Raw genomic sequence first — 16,239 nt, 5'->3', positions numbered from 1 at the left:
CTGGCTAGACGTAGCGTGGTCTGTTTCCTTTCCTTTCCGTAGAGCGGCGATAAAATACGATAATAAATAAGCACGATGATATCAATATGTATAATTATTACAATACAAATACAATAGTGAATAAATGCGGTGATATAAATATATATAAATATTACAATGCAAATATAATAGTGAGTATATATGATAATATGAATATATAAACAATACGATAGAGTCAAACAGTATAAAACAACTTGTTCGTTGAAGTGTAGCTAAGGTTGGCGCCCAGTCTGTGTGGGTTTACTTGCTGAGATGAATGTATACTTTAACTTGATTGAACGCTGTGACTCGATCGTTGAGTCCAACTTAGAGTGTTTGATGAAGGAGTACTACCAGTACTGAAATTCTCGATGCCACAGAATGCGTGGGCTTCTTCGATTAGATGGTTGTTGAAATCTTCTTGCTTGAAGATTTACGATGTTATTTCTTTTGCGGAGCAGAATGTCGCTTCTTGCTTGTTTCGTGGTGGATTGCCCGCTTCATGCTCTGATTGAGCGTATTTATAGATTTTGAATTCTTTTTCTAGAATTTTCCATAAATCACGCGATCTCTCATTTGATTCTCTCATTTTCCTGGACTTTGGACTGTAGATCACTTGATCTCTCATTTTATTCTCTCATTTTCCCTTAGCCACACCCATGAACAGCAATTTCCAGTTTAATCAAGAAATCAAAGACAACAATCATTTTAACTAGCACTTATTTTGTTTGTGAAAAATAGTTTTTTTATTTGAAAACAGTTTTACTATATTTATTCAATGTTTTCTTTTTAAGGAAAAAAAATATAATATCAAGTGAAAAACATTAATTCCTTTAAATTATAAAAATTTGGACACAAGGCAAAATAAGATTTTGCACAAGTGTCCTACATATCGACTTATGTTTTTCTTTTTTTTTATTTTTCTTTTACTAAAAAAAAAATTTTATTAACTTGTAAAAAAACTTATGAGAAAAAACTATTATTAAGGGGACGAAAATTAACTTAAAATGTCTAAGTGTAAAATAACTTTTGAAAGAAAAGAATAATAAGGAATTAGAGCGGGTTTATCATGCTTGAAAAAAAAAATGTTCAAATTTATAACTTTAATCGTTCTAAAAAAAAATGGTACATTATCAAGTTGTCGGAGGGTTGAGATGATAAATGCAAATAAATTTAAAGTACAAATAACAATTTTAACAATGTTTTTTTGTTTTTCTATTTTGTTTAGTTAAGAAATATTAATATTTAATGGAAAAATGTATTATTAGAAAATCAAAGATTTACTGTAGAAACAAAACAGGTTTACAATGAAAAAATTTTTAACAACGAAGGAAAGAAGAAAATTGAGTTTAATTTATAACTGTTTCAAATGATGTACTTGTTCAAACATTCAAAAAAAAAAAATTAATTCGATAAGTATACAACGTTGTCATATTAAAATTTTGTATTTCAAAAGAATTACTCAGATAGATTTCGGTAATAAAAATGTGTAAAGGTAACAACTCAAATAAACGTGTTGATAATAGATTTGAATTCTAGATTGCTTAAGGTTAAAAGTGAATAGATAGAAGCAAATCAATGTTAATATTATTTAATTACCTGGAGTTATTGTAGTTTATAAGGTCAAAGGTACACACAAAAAAAAATCAGAAAAACAATAATAATAATAAAAAAATAAACACACATATATAGACAAATAAGTTGTTAACAAGTTGTTTTTTTTTTTTTATTTTTTTTATTTTTTATATATTTTTGTTTATAAACTTTTATTTTATAATTTTTTTTTTTTTTTAATTGATTTTTATTTTATTTATTTTTTTTATTTATTATTTTTTTTATTTTTTATCGAAACAAAAATACTTGGGAAGAAACAACAAAAAAAACATGTTAATTTTTTATGACTATTATAATTTAAAAAAAAATCTTTATTTAGTATAATGTTCACATACCTTTCCTTTAAAAGTCGCCCTCATACACTTCTTCAAAAACGTTATCTCCCAGCCTTTCGGCCTCTAACATCATTTCGATAAGGATTGTTAGAAGCTCGGGATCTAACATTCTTTCGTCATCCCTCAAACGGTGCCAATTCTGTTCGATGATTGGCACTGGTGGAGCTATCAGTGGAGCTTCTCTTTCTTCAGTATACTTATTTTCTTCGTCGCTTTCATATCCTAGATCCTTTTCAAACTCTTCTTCTTGTTGGATTGGCCGGAAGAAGTTTTCAACCATTTCATGATTTAATTCAGGTAGTTCTTCGTCCAACAGAAAGTCAAGGTCGTCTACTTGTAAAAGATTCATCTCTTTTTTATTTTTTAATGACTGTTGACAATTCAATTGTTTTTTATAGTTACAGTAACAAAAAGAAAGCAAACATAAATTATCAACGATTCATAAGTGTAGTAATGATTGGTACTAAATTTGTTTTATTGTAAAAATAAACAAAAGAATTTTTGGCTATCTTTTTTTTTATCTAGACTTATGCAGAAAAAATGAGAAAAAGGTTCTTCAAGTCAAGGATGGCAAAGATAGTGTTTAGAATAGAAAGATTGTTTTGTATAATTTTTCTTTTTTTATTGATATACCAAATAAAGACAAGAAAATAGAATAAAAGTAGCGAGCTTTTACATTAATCAAAAGAATTTGTAGAAGGAGAAGAAGAGAAAGAAATTGAGTATGAGCTACAGATTATAATGTCATTAACTCTGGTTTTCATTTTTATTATTTTTTGTTTTTGTTCTGGTACTCTTAATAATAGCTTTAAGTGTAAATCCACAAAAGATATACGTTATTAAGAGCGTAGTTAGAAAGGTGATTGTTAAAGATCCGAATAGAGCGATTTTTTTTATAATGTTAGAAACTTTGGGGCGGAAGAATTGTTTAATTTCTTTAATGAAGGACAGATGTTCATTTTTATTCATAGGGACAGTCAAATATTTGTTTAACAGCTCCTTGTTTACCCCATTAGCTATAAGATGCTCAGAAGTGATTCCCAGTATGCTTTGCAGCATGTGGTTCATTGAACCCAAATTATTTGGGTCTGACGCAGTAGATAATTCATTCAAAAGTATTCCTTCATCATAGTCTATAGAATCAGGAATAACAGAAGTAGGATGAAGCCCTAATTTATTTATCTCAGGCAGTTCATTTAAGAGAGACCCATTTTTAAACGCTATGGCGATTCCTTCTATTACAAATATGGTTACTTGTTCAGTTAAATGAGAGGTTAAGCCTTTGAGACCCCATCTTAAATAGCCCTCCGAAGTGTATTGTGCTATTTTTGACTCGTTTGCGAAATGAATCCTAAATAGAGGCCTTGGAGACATTTCATCGCCGATACGTAGAGTTGGTACTAAGGTTGCGTTTACTTTGGTGCACGAAATTTGTGCAAGTAACTCACCTATCATAGTTGCCTTAACTTTCCTGCCCAGCATGAGACTCAAAGTCTCACTGGGTTTGCGATATTGGGTGTTGCGCAAGTTGGTTATTGAGATTTCACCCAATTTGCACAGCACACTTGAGAACTCTTGGGCGAGCTTTTCTATGGCTGAATTTGTTTTAATGGCTAAAGATTGAATAGCTTGACTTAATATATTGTCTCGTGCACTTATATTATTATATTGGTTTAGTTTTATTTTTAAGTTATCATCTACTAGCGTTGAAATATTTGAAAAACTAAGGGCAAAATTTGTGGGTGTACACCTTATTTGTTTATTTTCATCGACTTCTCTAATGCATTTGTGTACATATTCAGGGCAAGGTATTAACCTATGAAACGCAAGGTCTAGTTCAGGAACCTGATAAAGGTTTCCATTTTTCATGTTGTATTTAAGTAAAGATAACCCTTTATATGGTTTCCAAGTTTTACATTTATTCTCAAAAGGAGTGAATAAAAATGTGTCAGTCTTGGAAATACATACCCCCTTTAAAACATTACATTCTAAGTCTGACGTGGTAAAATGGCTACCTGTTAGGGTTTGTCTATTAAAGATTAGGGTTGTTTCTAAAGTTTGTGCGTTTCTAACATTCTCAGTCACTCCCTGAAGATAATAAAAAATATTTTGTTTTTTGTTCAGTGTAACATAAGTATGAGGAGTTATTGAATGTTTAAATAGATCCCCAAGAATTGGGTCAGTTCTTTGCTTAACCCACCTTACACAGCGATCGCTTGCGACTGAAAAAGACCTTTTATTTATTAATGTAGACGTTTTTGTGAAAGTCCACCACATTATGTTTTTATACGTGGACACGATTTCTCTGCACGCTATTGCGTTTATGTGTATTGTCGTATCTGCAGGCGGGTATATATTAATATCTTTAATTATTTGGTAAGTTGTGTCCGGTTCAGCGCAACCTCCGATTGAAGGAGTTATAAAGTAAGTTTTTACAATATGCTTATCGAAGCATATGTCTACATTTTGAAATCTTAGGTCTAAGATTGTTTTATTAGATTGACAAAAAACGTTGTCTCCAAGAAAGAAAAGACAGGCAAACAGACTTATATTGAGAAAGAATAACTTCATAATTATTAAAAGCTAAATCTGGAAAATATTAGTTTGTTATTAGCTTTGTTAATAATGTTTTTATGCGATATGTGGCAAGGCAATTATGTGTATAGTGTATAAATGCATGTATAATCAACAAAATGTACGGCATAACGCCGAATATTAGTTCTTTTTAGTGTTTATTTAATAGTGATGATGACTGAAGATTGCTAAGCTGAATTAATTGGATAGATTACACATGCATTTTGAATGCTGTTCTGAAATGTATTGGTCAGAAATTACATAAACAAATTATTATACTTATGGTTAATTGAGTTTGGTTTGATTAACTTGGTAGTCATTTTGAGATATCGTCTGATATTACGCGTATTTTGTTTGGTTATTGTTCAAAATATTTACTACGAGGTTTTATAATTATTATTGTATACTTATAGATATCTTTATTTTTGATAATTAATTATGTATTACTAATTTGATAATTTTTTATTTACTTAATTCCACAATTATTACTATTAAGTTTCTTTTTTAGGGTGTATAAATATATAATTCATGTTTTAAGTATTGTTTTTTTTATGAAGATGGGACAATTGATTGGTGGAAAGCGGAAAGAAAGAAAAAAAAGTTGTAGAGTAAATTAAAATTCAAATAGTCAGTGGATATATTTAATGTCAATTATAATCTGTGTTTGATAAACAAAGTGAAAAGAAAAAACGAAGACAAAAAGTAATAATACATACTTTTAATAACGAAAATCAAAATAACATACATCTGGCAACTAATTTGATTATGATTAACACAACTATTGATTCAATTTCGAAAAAAGAATAAACACAGAATTTTTTACAAAAATAAACTTTTGTTTATTTTAAAAAAATTAACAAACTAAGAAGCAAAAAAACATAATCTAAATTTACAATTATAAGATTGAGTTACATATTCTAATGAAAGCTGTTCTAAATGAATACAAATCTGAAATAAATCTTGTTTCAGTGAATGAAAGTTATAACTCGAAAGAAAAAAAGATAAGAAACGTTTACCAATTTGTTCACAAGTGCTATTAAGTTTTAATTTTAGAATTAACGATAGTAACAAAGCGTTAAAGGGAGTCTTTAAGCCCTTCTGATTTTATTGACACGTGCATCAATGTAACGAAGCACGTGTAGCGATTCAAATTGGGAAACGTTTAATAAAATTTAAAGCGAGTTCATTCGAAAGAATTTAACCCTAATAGTTAAGTTTGTTTTGCAGGTGTGTCGTAAACATGATTCCCTTGTTTAGCTACTAAATTTATCTATAATAACACAAAAATGTCAATTTAAAATTAATTACAGGTGCACGGGAAAGATAAAAATAACAGAAGTGAAGCTAAATAGAGAAATATAGAAAAACGATTTTTTTTTTTTTACATTTAGTATGTACACATTAAGTTTACTGCATTTATTCATTCGCTTTAGATGGAGTAGAACCAATATGCATTGAGAAAAAGTAAAAGCGTGTTTGTACATAAATTTTTGTGTTAGTTTAAGAATTCAGATATATTTTATATATAATAATATATTTATATTTAGATATTTTTATATTTTTATTTTTTTTGTTTCTTTTTGTTGTTTATTATTTTTTTATTTTTAATACATTTTATTTAAATTATTTAGTTTTATGTTTATATATATTTTTTTAAACATAGTTTTATACATAAAGTTTTTGATTGTTAAAAAGAAAATGCTATTAGTTAATTTATCGATATAATTTTAATTATACGAAGCAAAGTGTAAATGATCGTTATGTATGATGTTTTGGATCCTTTTATTTATTAGTTTCCAACCCTTATTGTTATATTAAGCCTTGTTTTATCATGTCTTTCAATTAAGTTAAAAAAAAAAACAAAAACAAAAAAAACGAATTAATTGGTTAATAAATAATTATTATCAATTAAATAAAAGCTAATTAAAAGAATCTATTTGAATTTTAAAACGTTGATACTAGCTATTTATTATGGTTTTTTTTTTTATTTTTTAAAAAAAACTTTTTTACGTTTGTTGTGAAAACCAACCATGATTTGCTTAATATTTCGCTGTAAAATATTGGTGAAGCGGTCCTGTTCTAGTTGAGTTCTGAGTTGGATATAGTTCCAAAAAGTTTTGCAACATGTTTTTTTTATTATGTATTAAATCGTTGTTATTATATTTTTGGTCTTTTGGGTTAAATTTCTTTCGAACTTTCTTTGTCAAGGGGTTTTTAAGACCTTCTTGCTTACTTTGATATTTTTCCATTCTTGTAACTTCAACTGTTTCCTTTATTGATTCTTTCATTTTTGGTATTGTTATATTATTTTTAGAGCGATCTGTCCTAAGATCTAATGGTTTTTCTTGCATTTTTTCAATATGGTTTCTTTCTATTTCTATTCTGATTGGCGAATCGTTGCCATTGACATGAAAAATCGCGTTTGCAGCTATAGCAATAACGATATTCCATTGATTTATGAAATCTAGTCCCAGAATTGCAAAATTGTGCCCATTGGGAAAAACTGAAAATTCGTAGGAGTATAGTTTGGGAATACCGATGTTAATGTTAGCTTGAGTTATCCCTAGTGCTCTTTCAGTTTGACCAGAGAAACTCTTTATTTCATCATTTTTGGCGCAATTTATGTAATTAGTTAAATGTGCAGGCATGATGGAAACATCTGAGCCTGAATCAATTAAATATAGTAGCCCATTAGATTTGTCTCTGATTAATGGACGTTGAACATATTTTAGTTTGTTTTCGCTCATCATGCTGAATTTTGTATTAATTTTGAGTTTGTTTCTCGCTCTCAAATTATAGTTAGTATTTTCAGATCTGTCCCTACTTGCAGTTGGATATCTTGGAAAATATGCTTTCAAATTTCCAATAGCAATTTTTTTAAATTCTGATCCTTGGTCAATTATGAAAGAATGCGGACCTCGTTCTATTACATTAAAAGGGCCTTTGTACAAATGATCTAGTGAATGTCTTGTGTGATTTTTTACTAGAACTTGTTTTGCTTCATGTAAATGTTTTTCGATATATGTTGTAGCTTCGTCTGGGTTTCTCCACTCTCTAGTAAATTCTTTCATATTTTTTATAAATATCTCTGTTTCAAATAATGAAGGAGGTTCGAATGTGTTTGTGTTCGGAAAGAATAACTTTCCAGGAATATTTAAGGGTGTTCCAAAAGTATATTGAGCAGGGCTAAATCCTTTACGACCAATGCTCTGATTGTTTAGAGCTAGAGTGATAATAGGAAGATGTTGCACCCAGTTAAGTTTATTCTTCAATGTCCTTAAGGCCGTTTTTAACTCTCTATGTTGTCTTTCTACCATTCCGTTGGTTTCAGGGTGGTATGGCGCGGTGAGATTATGTTTGATAGATAGATCCGAACACATAGTTTCGAAATGATGGTTAAAGAATTCTTTGCCATTATCTGTAACAATTGTACATGGTATTCCATAATGACCAATCCAATTTTGGAGAAATGCGTTCTTTACGGTCTCTGCCATTTTGTTGGGTAAAGGACATGATGCAAAAAGACCAGTATACCGTTCTTTAATGGTAAGTATATATTTCATGTTTTGAGATTCAACCAACGGTCCTACCAAGTCTGCATGAACATAGTCAAATCTCCCAAGTGAATTTGGGTAACAACCTAATTTAGGTCTGTTATATTTCCTTACCTTCACTTTTTGACATGTTATACAAGTTTTTACAAAGAGTTCAACATCTTTTTTCATTTTTGGCCACCAGAAATTAGATCCTACTGCTGTTAAAGTTTTATCAATTCCTTGGTGTAAGATGTTATGATTTTGATTTAGGATATTAGATCTTAATTTGGGCGGAACCCATATACGAAAACTATTGGTTTTTGTTTCAATGATACCTTGTACTACGCAATTATCTATCAATCTAGACTCAAAAATGATCTGGTTTGGTTGCTTTTGAGAGTTTGCTATGACGGTAGGTAAATGTACATTGGCTTGACTTTGCGTTTCTGAAATTATCTGAATATTTAAGGGAATAAATTGATTAGATTCTGATTCATCTTGTGTGATTTCCTGGTCTAAATCATAATTTGTGTAAGAATTTATTGTTTTATCGTTAACATCAATTTCTTCACTGTTTTCTTCCTCTTCTTCTGAGTTTTTATCGTTATATGCAACGAGTACCGGACGGCTTAATAAGTCAGCTGTTGTATTTTGATCGCCCGGAATAAATTCCATCAAGGGGGCATATTCTTTTATTATAGCAATATATTTTTCTTCTTTTGGTGAATGATTTCCCGTAGCATTGTTAATAGCATCTACCAAGGCTCTATGGTCTGTTCTTACCCGAAGCTGTCTTCCTATGATTCTGACCTTAAAATGTTTAATACTCAGGTAAAGACCTGTGAGTTCTCTGAAAAATACGGATCTTACTGATTTAAGGACTGGTAGTTTTTTTGAAAAAAATGCCAAGGGTTTATAAATTCCTGGTTCATGCTTTTGTTCTAGGACGGCTCCAATATGAGTAGAGGATGCGTCTGTAGAAAGAACTAGTTCTTTTTTTGGGTCTTCATAAGAGAGATGAGTGGCCGAAACTAGTGTTTGTATAGCTTTTTCAAATGCTGCTTGGTGTTCAGTTTCCCAGATTAACTTTTTTCTAGAATTTTTTGGCTCTCCTGTTGTTAATTTATATAATGGTTGTAGTATTTCTGCCAGTTTCGGAGCGAATTTGTTGTAGTAGTTTAGACAGCCAAGAAAGGACCGCAAATGTTTGATGGTTTGTGGGGTTTGGAAGTTTTCGATAGCTTCAACTTTACTTTGTTGCATATAAAAACCTTTGCTACTCAGTATGTGTCCAAGGTATTGAACTTCTTCAGCGGCGAATTTACATTTTTCCCTATTGATATGCAATCCAAATTTGTTAAGTTGAAACAATACTTCAAACAGATGTTGCATGTGTTCTTCCATTGATTTCGAATAAATTATAATGTCATCTATGTATGTAAAGCTGAAATTATGGCATGGAGCCATTATGTCATCCATAAGCCTTTGGAATGCCATTGGGGCATTCTTAAGGCCGAAGGTTGTTCTCAACGGCAAAAATGTGCCATATTGAGAAATCATGGCTGCTACTTTTTGTGCTCGGTAAGTTAAGGGAAGATTCAAATATGCTTCTCTAAGGTCAAGTGTTGAAAAAACTCTAGAGTTGACTGGTATAATAGAAGAAAGATCGTCAATATTTGGTAAAGGGTAGCTCATTATTTTAGTGTATTGGTTAATATATTGGTAATCCACACATACCCTTGGCTTTCCGTTCTTTTTTCTGACTACAGTTAAAGGTGAGACTATTTCAGAAATGCCTCTTATTACCGCCCCTTGTTTGAGTAATTTATCAAAATTATCTTCTATTTCCTTTGAAACAGTTTTGTTAGTTTTCCTTGCTCTTTGGTGTCGGGGTGAAAATTCTTTTTCAAGTTTTATATCTAAGACATGGTTGTGCTTGGGCTTTTCTTTGTAGTTTGGTTCTTTGTCGATTTCAGGAAAAAGATTTAGGAGATTTTCTACTTCTATTTTCGTTTTTGTTTCAGGAGTAGTTAGCTGTTTTAATTTCAGTTTAACTCCTGAATCACCTTGTACGATAGTTTTTTCTTGTGGTATTATTGTTAATTTATGTTTAATTATGAAATCTAAACCTAGAATTGCGAAAGGAATATCTGTGTCTATTACGTAGAAAGAATGTGGCAGGTCCGGTTTCAGGCCAATTTTAACGTATTTCATTGAATAACCTAATGCTTTAGATGTTTTGCCATTTATGTCGCATATATTAGGCGCTGACTTATCCTTTTCATATGTTTCAACCATGGATTTGGGTATTATCGAAACTTCTGCACCAGTATCGAAAAGATATTGTACAGAGGTTTCATTGTCGGCAATTATTAATAGTTCAGTATTGTTTTTTAGTTTTGTTTCATAAGGCAATTTCCTTGTAATGAATTTATCATCTATTTTGTTTGTTTCTTGTTTAATTTCCTCATTTTTTCTGTCGTTAGTAATGCATTCATCTACTTTATTACTGTTTGTTAGTTTGTCTTGAGTGGAATTTCCACTTTGTTCAGCATTCGAAATATCTTGTATTATTGACATGTTAACTGCTGCAGGTTTATTTTTGAGAAAGCTCAATTTTTTCTCTAAAAATTTTTGGTACATATCGCATTGTTGGCCTTCACAATTATTAGATTTTTCACCGAACCTAACGTGATAACTACACCTGTTATTATTTTTATTATCAAACTGGTTAAGATTTGGTCTATAGTTTTGTGCTTGATTGTATCTGTTCTGGTTATAATTTGAAAAGTTTTGGTTTTGTTGTTGATTGAATGCGTTGTGAAATTTGTCATTAAAATTATACTGGTTGTTTGATTTTCGATTATTGTAATTTGTTTTCAAATCAATTGGGCCTTGTTCAAGAGTCCACATAACCCGGCCTTTGAATTTATCAATTTGTAATTCAAGGTCTTTTTTTAGAATGTTACTAGCCCATTTCGGGCAATAAATCAGTGCCAAATGTTTGTAAAGGTCATCTTGAGAGCATGTAAGACCTTTTGATATTAGTTGATGGATATCTTTAAAAGTTGGAGTGCTGCTCCAGATGGGTGGAGGTTTAAGTATGTCTGGCAAACATGGGGTCATACTTAAGATTTCTTGTTTAAAACAGATATAACTAGATGGTTTGCCAGCTTTTACATAAGAAAGTACGTCATTAATTGGCCAGATTCCGATAATAATCTCAAATTGTGTTTGATCATCAAAAATTCCTTGGCTTTTACATTGAACCTCGAAGAGGCTCAACTCCTCTCTTGGTCTTTCCCCTGAAATTTTTCTGAATGCTTTATCAGAAATGCTATTTGATAGCCTCGAATTAACTGTTTGCTGGAAGTGTTGATTTCTGGGTATTGGATCGTGGTTGCCAAAAATGTGGTTGGTGTTAGGTTGGGTTGTTACACGTTCGTGGACAGGATTTTGGTTTATTGTCTTTTGGATGTTGTCAATTTGCCTTTGTAACTGTGCAATCGACTGGTTATTATCTTGTGGTTGACTTCCATTTCTTTCGTTTGACTGGTCAACGTTTAAAATTGAATTGTAATTGCTTGGTATTGTGCAAGATTTGGAAGCATGGCTTGATAATGGAATTGGTGTCTGGATTTTGTTGGTAGGTAATGTTGATACCGCCTCTGTTGTCATTGTTGGTTGTATTTTTTCAGGATCTGTTAAATTCATATGTGAGTTAAGATTATTTATTGTACTTACCTCGGTATTTGTAGGGATATTCGATGATTGAGAGTTCTGTATAGAAATTGTTTTTAAAATAGTATTAAATTTATCTTCTATTAGTTTGTTATTATTTTCTACTAATTTAGTTAATTCGATAATTTTTTTAGTGTTGTCTTCTGTGGTCGGCGGATGTTCGCTTCGGAGGACGCCATTATTGTTACCCAGACTAGGAGCCTCACTGGTTTCCTTCGCAATTGTCTCGGTTTCAGTCTCAACAATCTCATCGGATTCCAGGTTAGCAATAGTCTCGGAACAACTTATCTCGGTTCTGGACCGAGTCCTGGGTACCTTCAGGACTAATGCCTTTTTTAAGGGTTTTAAGGACATAATTATATAATTTATATTTGACTTTATTTATATTTATATATTTGACTAAAGACAATGAAACTAAATAATGTTGGTTTATTATATACAAATACGCAATGACAGCTCACAATAAGTTTAAACACTTAGTGTTAACAAATAGAAGGGAACGCGCTCCGGATTCCCCCTTAGGCGTGTCACTGGTCTCCGTTCGCTCAGCTTCTGGCACTCGACGTTGGTCCGTCTCGTTCGCACAATCTGGCTAGACGTAGCGTGGTCTGTTTCCTTTCCTTTCCGTAGAGCGGCGATAAAATACGATAATAAATAAGCACGATGATATCAATATGTATAATTATTACAATACAAATACAATAGTGAATAAATGCGGTGATATAAATATATATAAATATTACAATGCAAATATAATAGTGAGTATATATGATAATATGAATATATAAACAATACGATAGAGTCAAACAGTATAAAACAACTTGTTCGTTGAAGTGTAGCTAAGGTTGGCGCCCAGTCTGTGTGGGTTTACTTGCTGAGATGAATGTATACTTTAACTTGATTGAACGCTGTGACTCGATCGTTGAGTCCAACTTAGAGTGTTTGATGAAGGAGTACTACCAGTACTGAAATTCTCGATGCCACAGAATGCGTGGGCTTCTTCGATTAGATGGTTGTTGAAATCTTCTTGCTTGAAGATTTACGATGTTATTTCTTTTGCGGAGCAGAATGTCGCTTCTTGCTTGTTTCGTGGTGGATTGCCCGCTTCATGCTCTGATTGAGCGTATTTATAGATTTTGAATTCTTTTTCTAGAATTTTCCATAAATCACGCGATCTCTCATTTGATTCTCTCATTTTCCTGGACTTTGGACTGTAGATCACTTGATCTCTCATTTTATTCTCTCATTTTCCCTTAGCCACACCCATGAACAGCAATTTCCAGTTTAATCAAGAAATCAAAGACAACAATCATTTTAACTAGCACTTATTTTGTTTGTGAAAAATAGTTTTTTTATTTGAAAACAGTTTTACTATATTTATTCAATGTTTTCTTTTTAAGGAAAAAAAATATAATATCAAGTGAAAAACATTAATTCCTTTAAATTATAAAAATTTGGACACAAGGCAAAATAAGATTTTGCACAAGTGTCCTACAAGGTAACGCTTGTTTAAACTATTAAAAGTAAAAAAATAACTTAAAGGTATTACAACTTTATTGAAGAGGACAAACAAGTTAATCATTGAAAATATATATAAACTTAAAGCAAGTAAGAACAGCTAAATGCAGCATGTTCATAGCTTTTCTGCAAACTATTTGAACCTTAGAATCAAGTTAAAAAAATTAAATGATGGAAGAATATTTAACTTAATAAAAAAACAGATAAACCACTACTTCAACATTCTTAGACGTCCATTTGCACTTGAAATAAAAACTATCAATTTTGTGAATCAAGAAGAGGTTCTGTTAATGTTTTTATTAATTGTAGTTATACGAATCTTCATATACGCAATGAACTAAATGCAAATTTTTTGGAAAACAAAAATAAAAATAAAAGTATCTTATAAAGTATATTCTTGTATTTTACTGGTTTTTATCAAAAAAGAATCATTTTTTTTAACAGTCAGAAGAGATTTTAGCGCCATCCGAAAAGAAAGTCTTAGAAAAGCTAAATTTTAGTCACATTTTGGAGAACGTAACGATACCTTATTCGTATAAAAAGATTTTTGAACTTTCGTATATGGCAAGATTCAGTTTAAAAGACTTTCTCTTCCGTAGAAACTTTCTAAACGACAACAAAGCAGTTTCAGTGTACATGATCGATGAGATTCCAGCAGCAAAAGGTAAGTAGTTTGCATATATATACTATTGTAATACTATTCTCGTACTATGGTTTCTTAATGTGAAAATTTTATGTACATATGTTCTATTTTCGTTCTGTTAACAATTACAAATTAATAAGTTGTCAGTTGCAAACATTCAGATATGTCGCTTTTTTTTAGTTTTTAAATTCAAAATTTAAAACTTTAAATTTTCCGCCAAATGATACAAAAATTATTAAAACGTCAAAATTCTTCATCAACTTCTTTTGCGCTGGAACAAACAGGAATTGTGAACCAGATAGGATCTGTCGGCGCAAACTACAGCGCTGCCCTCATTGGAACAAAGAAAACAATGCACTCGTTCTCATACCTAGCTCGTGCAATTGCACACGAATTAGGTCACTTGTAAGTTTACATTTTATTATATTTTGTTGTCCACTAGCTTTATAGTTTTAAAGCTATTTCTTGTTTGATATTGTTTATCAAATTAATCAGTTTAATCTCGAAAAAACATAACCCTAACAAGTTATTAAACTTTTACGTTTTAGTTTATACTTAGATCTTGTTTTAAAATATATCAATCAAGCTCTTTTTCTTAGCAGTTCTAAAATTCTACATGTTATTGTAAGCTTATTCCTTACGTAGTATTAGTAAGTTATAAACATTTTCTTGGCCGAAATAAAATTGCGTATTACCTTTCCTTATTTTTGGTATTCTTTTTCCGTGTTCTTTAAATTTTTGTGGAAGATAAAGCTTCGTTTAGGTTTTAAATAAGTAAGTAGCAAAATTATATATGTTTTAGAACAAACGTTTTTTGTAAGGCAATATTAATTTAAAAAAAATTTTAACAGAGTTTAGGTTATTAAGTTTTTAAACTTTATTGTTCTATTGTAATTTTTATTAAATTGTTTTTGAAAAATACAAAAGTGTTAGATATGATAAACCTTGTAGTAACGTTTTACAAAGTTTGCTTTAAAATCATAAACAAAATTGTTAAGCTGATTATTTATTGCTATTCTAAACACTTGTCTAAATCACTTATAACCTATTAATATTTTAGTTATTTAAAATTATGCCCCAAACAATAAATTTAACAAAATTAACTATGAACTCTACTATTAAAGTAACATAATAAATTATATTTAAAAAAGCTATAAGTTTAAAAAGAATTTTACCTGTTTAAAATATACTTTCACTGTTTTACTTTATTTTTATTGTTAACAACACCAGAATTGGATTGCTTCATACTTTTGGTCGTGAATGTAAAATACCACCTCAGTCTGACCCGGATACTGATTACGTTATGGATTACGGTTATGGGGAAGGGTCTTTGAAAAGAACCGGATGGTCGAACTGCAGCAAAATTATGTTTGATTTCTACTTGAAGTAAATAAAACTTGTATATATATGTTTTGTTATATAGCTCTGCATTATAAGGTTTGAGTTTACTATTTATATGGTACAAAAATTAAAAGTTTTTTGTATTTGTATTAAATTTCAAAACTTAAAAGCGTAGTTTTTTAGTATAATTAATTAATTTTAGTTTATTGTATTTGTATTAAATTTCAAAACTTAAAAGCGTAGATTTTTAGTATAATTATTCAAATAACGCGACTAAAATACATACTTTTATATAGTAAAAATTAAGTGTTCTGTATTAAATCAGTCATTAAAAAACATTTTAACGTTAAGATGGCGGCATGAAATAAAAGTATATATTCTAAACTGTAAAAGGTTGAAGAAGGTTATCTAACGTTTAAACTATAAACTTTTAACTTAAACAAAAATGACTTTTTTTAATTATCATTTTTTATAAAAATAGTTATAAAACAAGCAACTTTTTCATGACAGAACCTATATTGACAACGACTACCTGGAAAAAGACTTTGTGGGTATTCAACCGCCCACCCCTTACCCCGGAACTAATTTCAGTTTCGCCGATCAATGTGAACTTATAGGTCCGGACTATGTGAGCTATAAGAATGTAAGGATACCATGTTCTAGTTTTATTTTCCGATTCCTAACAAGTTGCTGTAACTTTTTAATATAAACAAAGAATTTAATGCTAATTTTTGTACTAATATATTTGTGAACCACTCAAATCAATACTTTTAGCAAAGGTATATAAATGAACTGTAATACAAATGATTAAATATATATACTTCGAGATATTTTTGGATGTGTAAACAGTTTTTCTTCACAGCATAGTTCTTGCTCTCACGTGGTATGCGGTCTTCGTTCGAGGGAAAATGAGTTTGAA

Source organism: Thalia democratica, chromosome 4, assembly GCF_965202585.1.
Source record: "Thalia democratica chromosome 4, ktThaDemo2.hap1.1, whole genome shotgun sequence".
NCBI lineage: Eukaryota > Metazoa > Chordata > Thaliacea > Salpida > Salpidae > Thalia > Thalia democratica.
The sequence above is the reverse complement of the archived record's forward strand: the minus strand, read 5'-3'. Positions refer to the sequence as shown.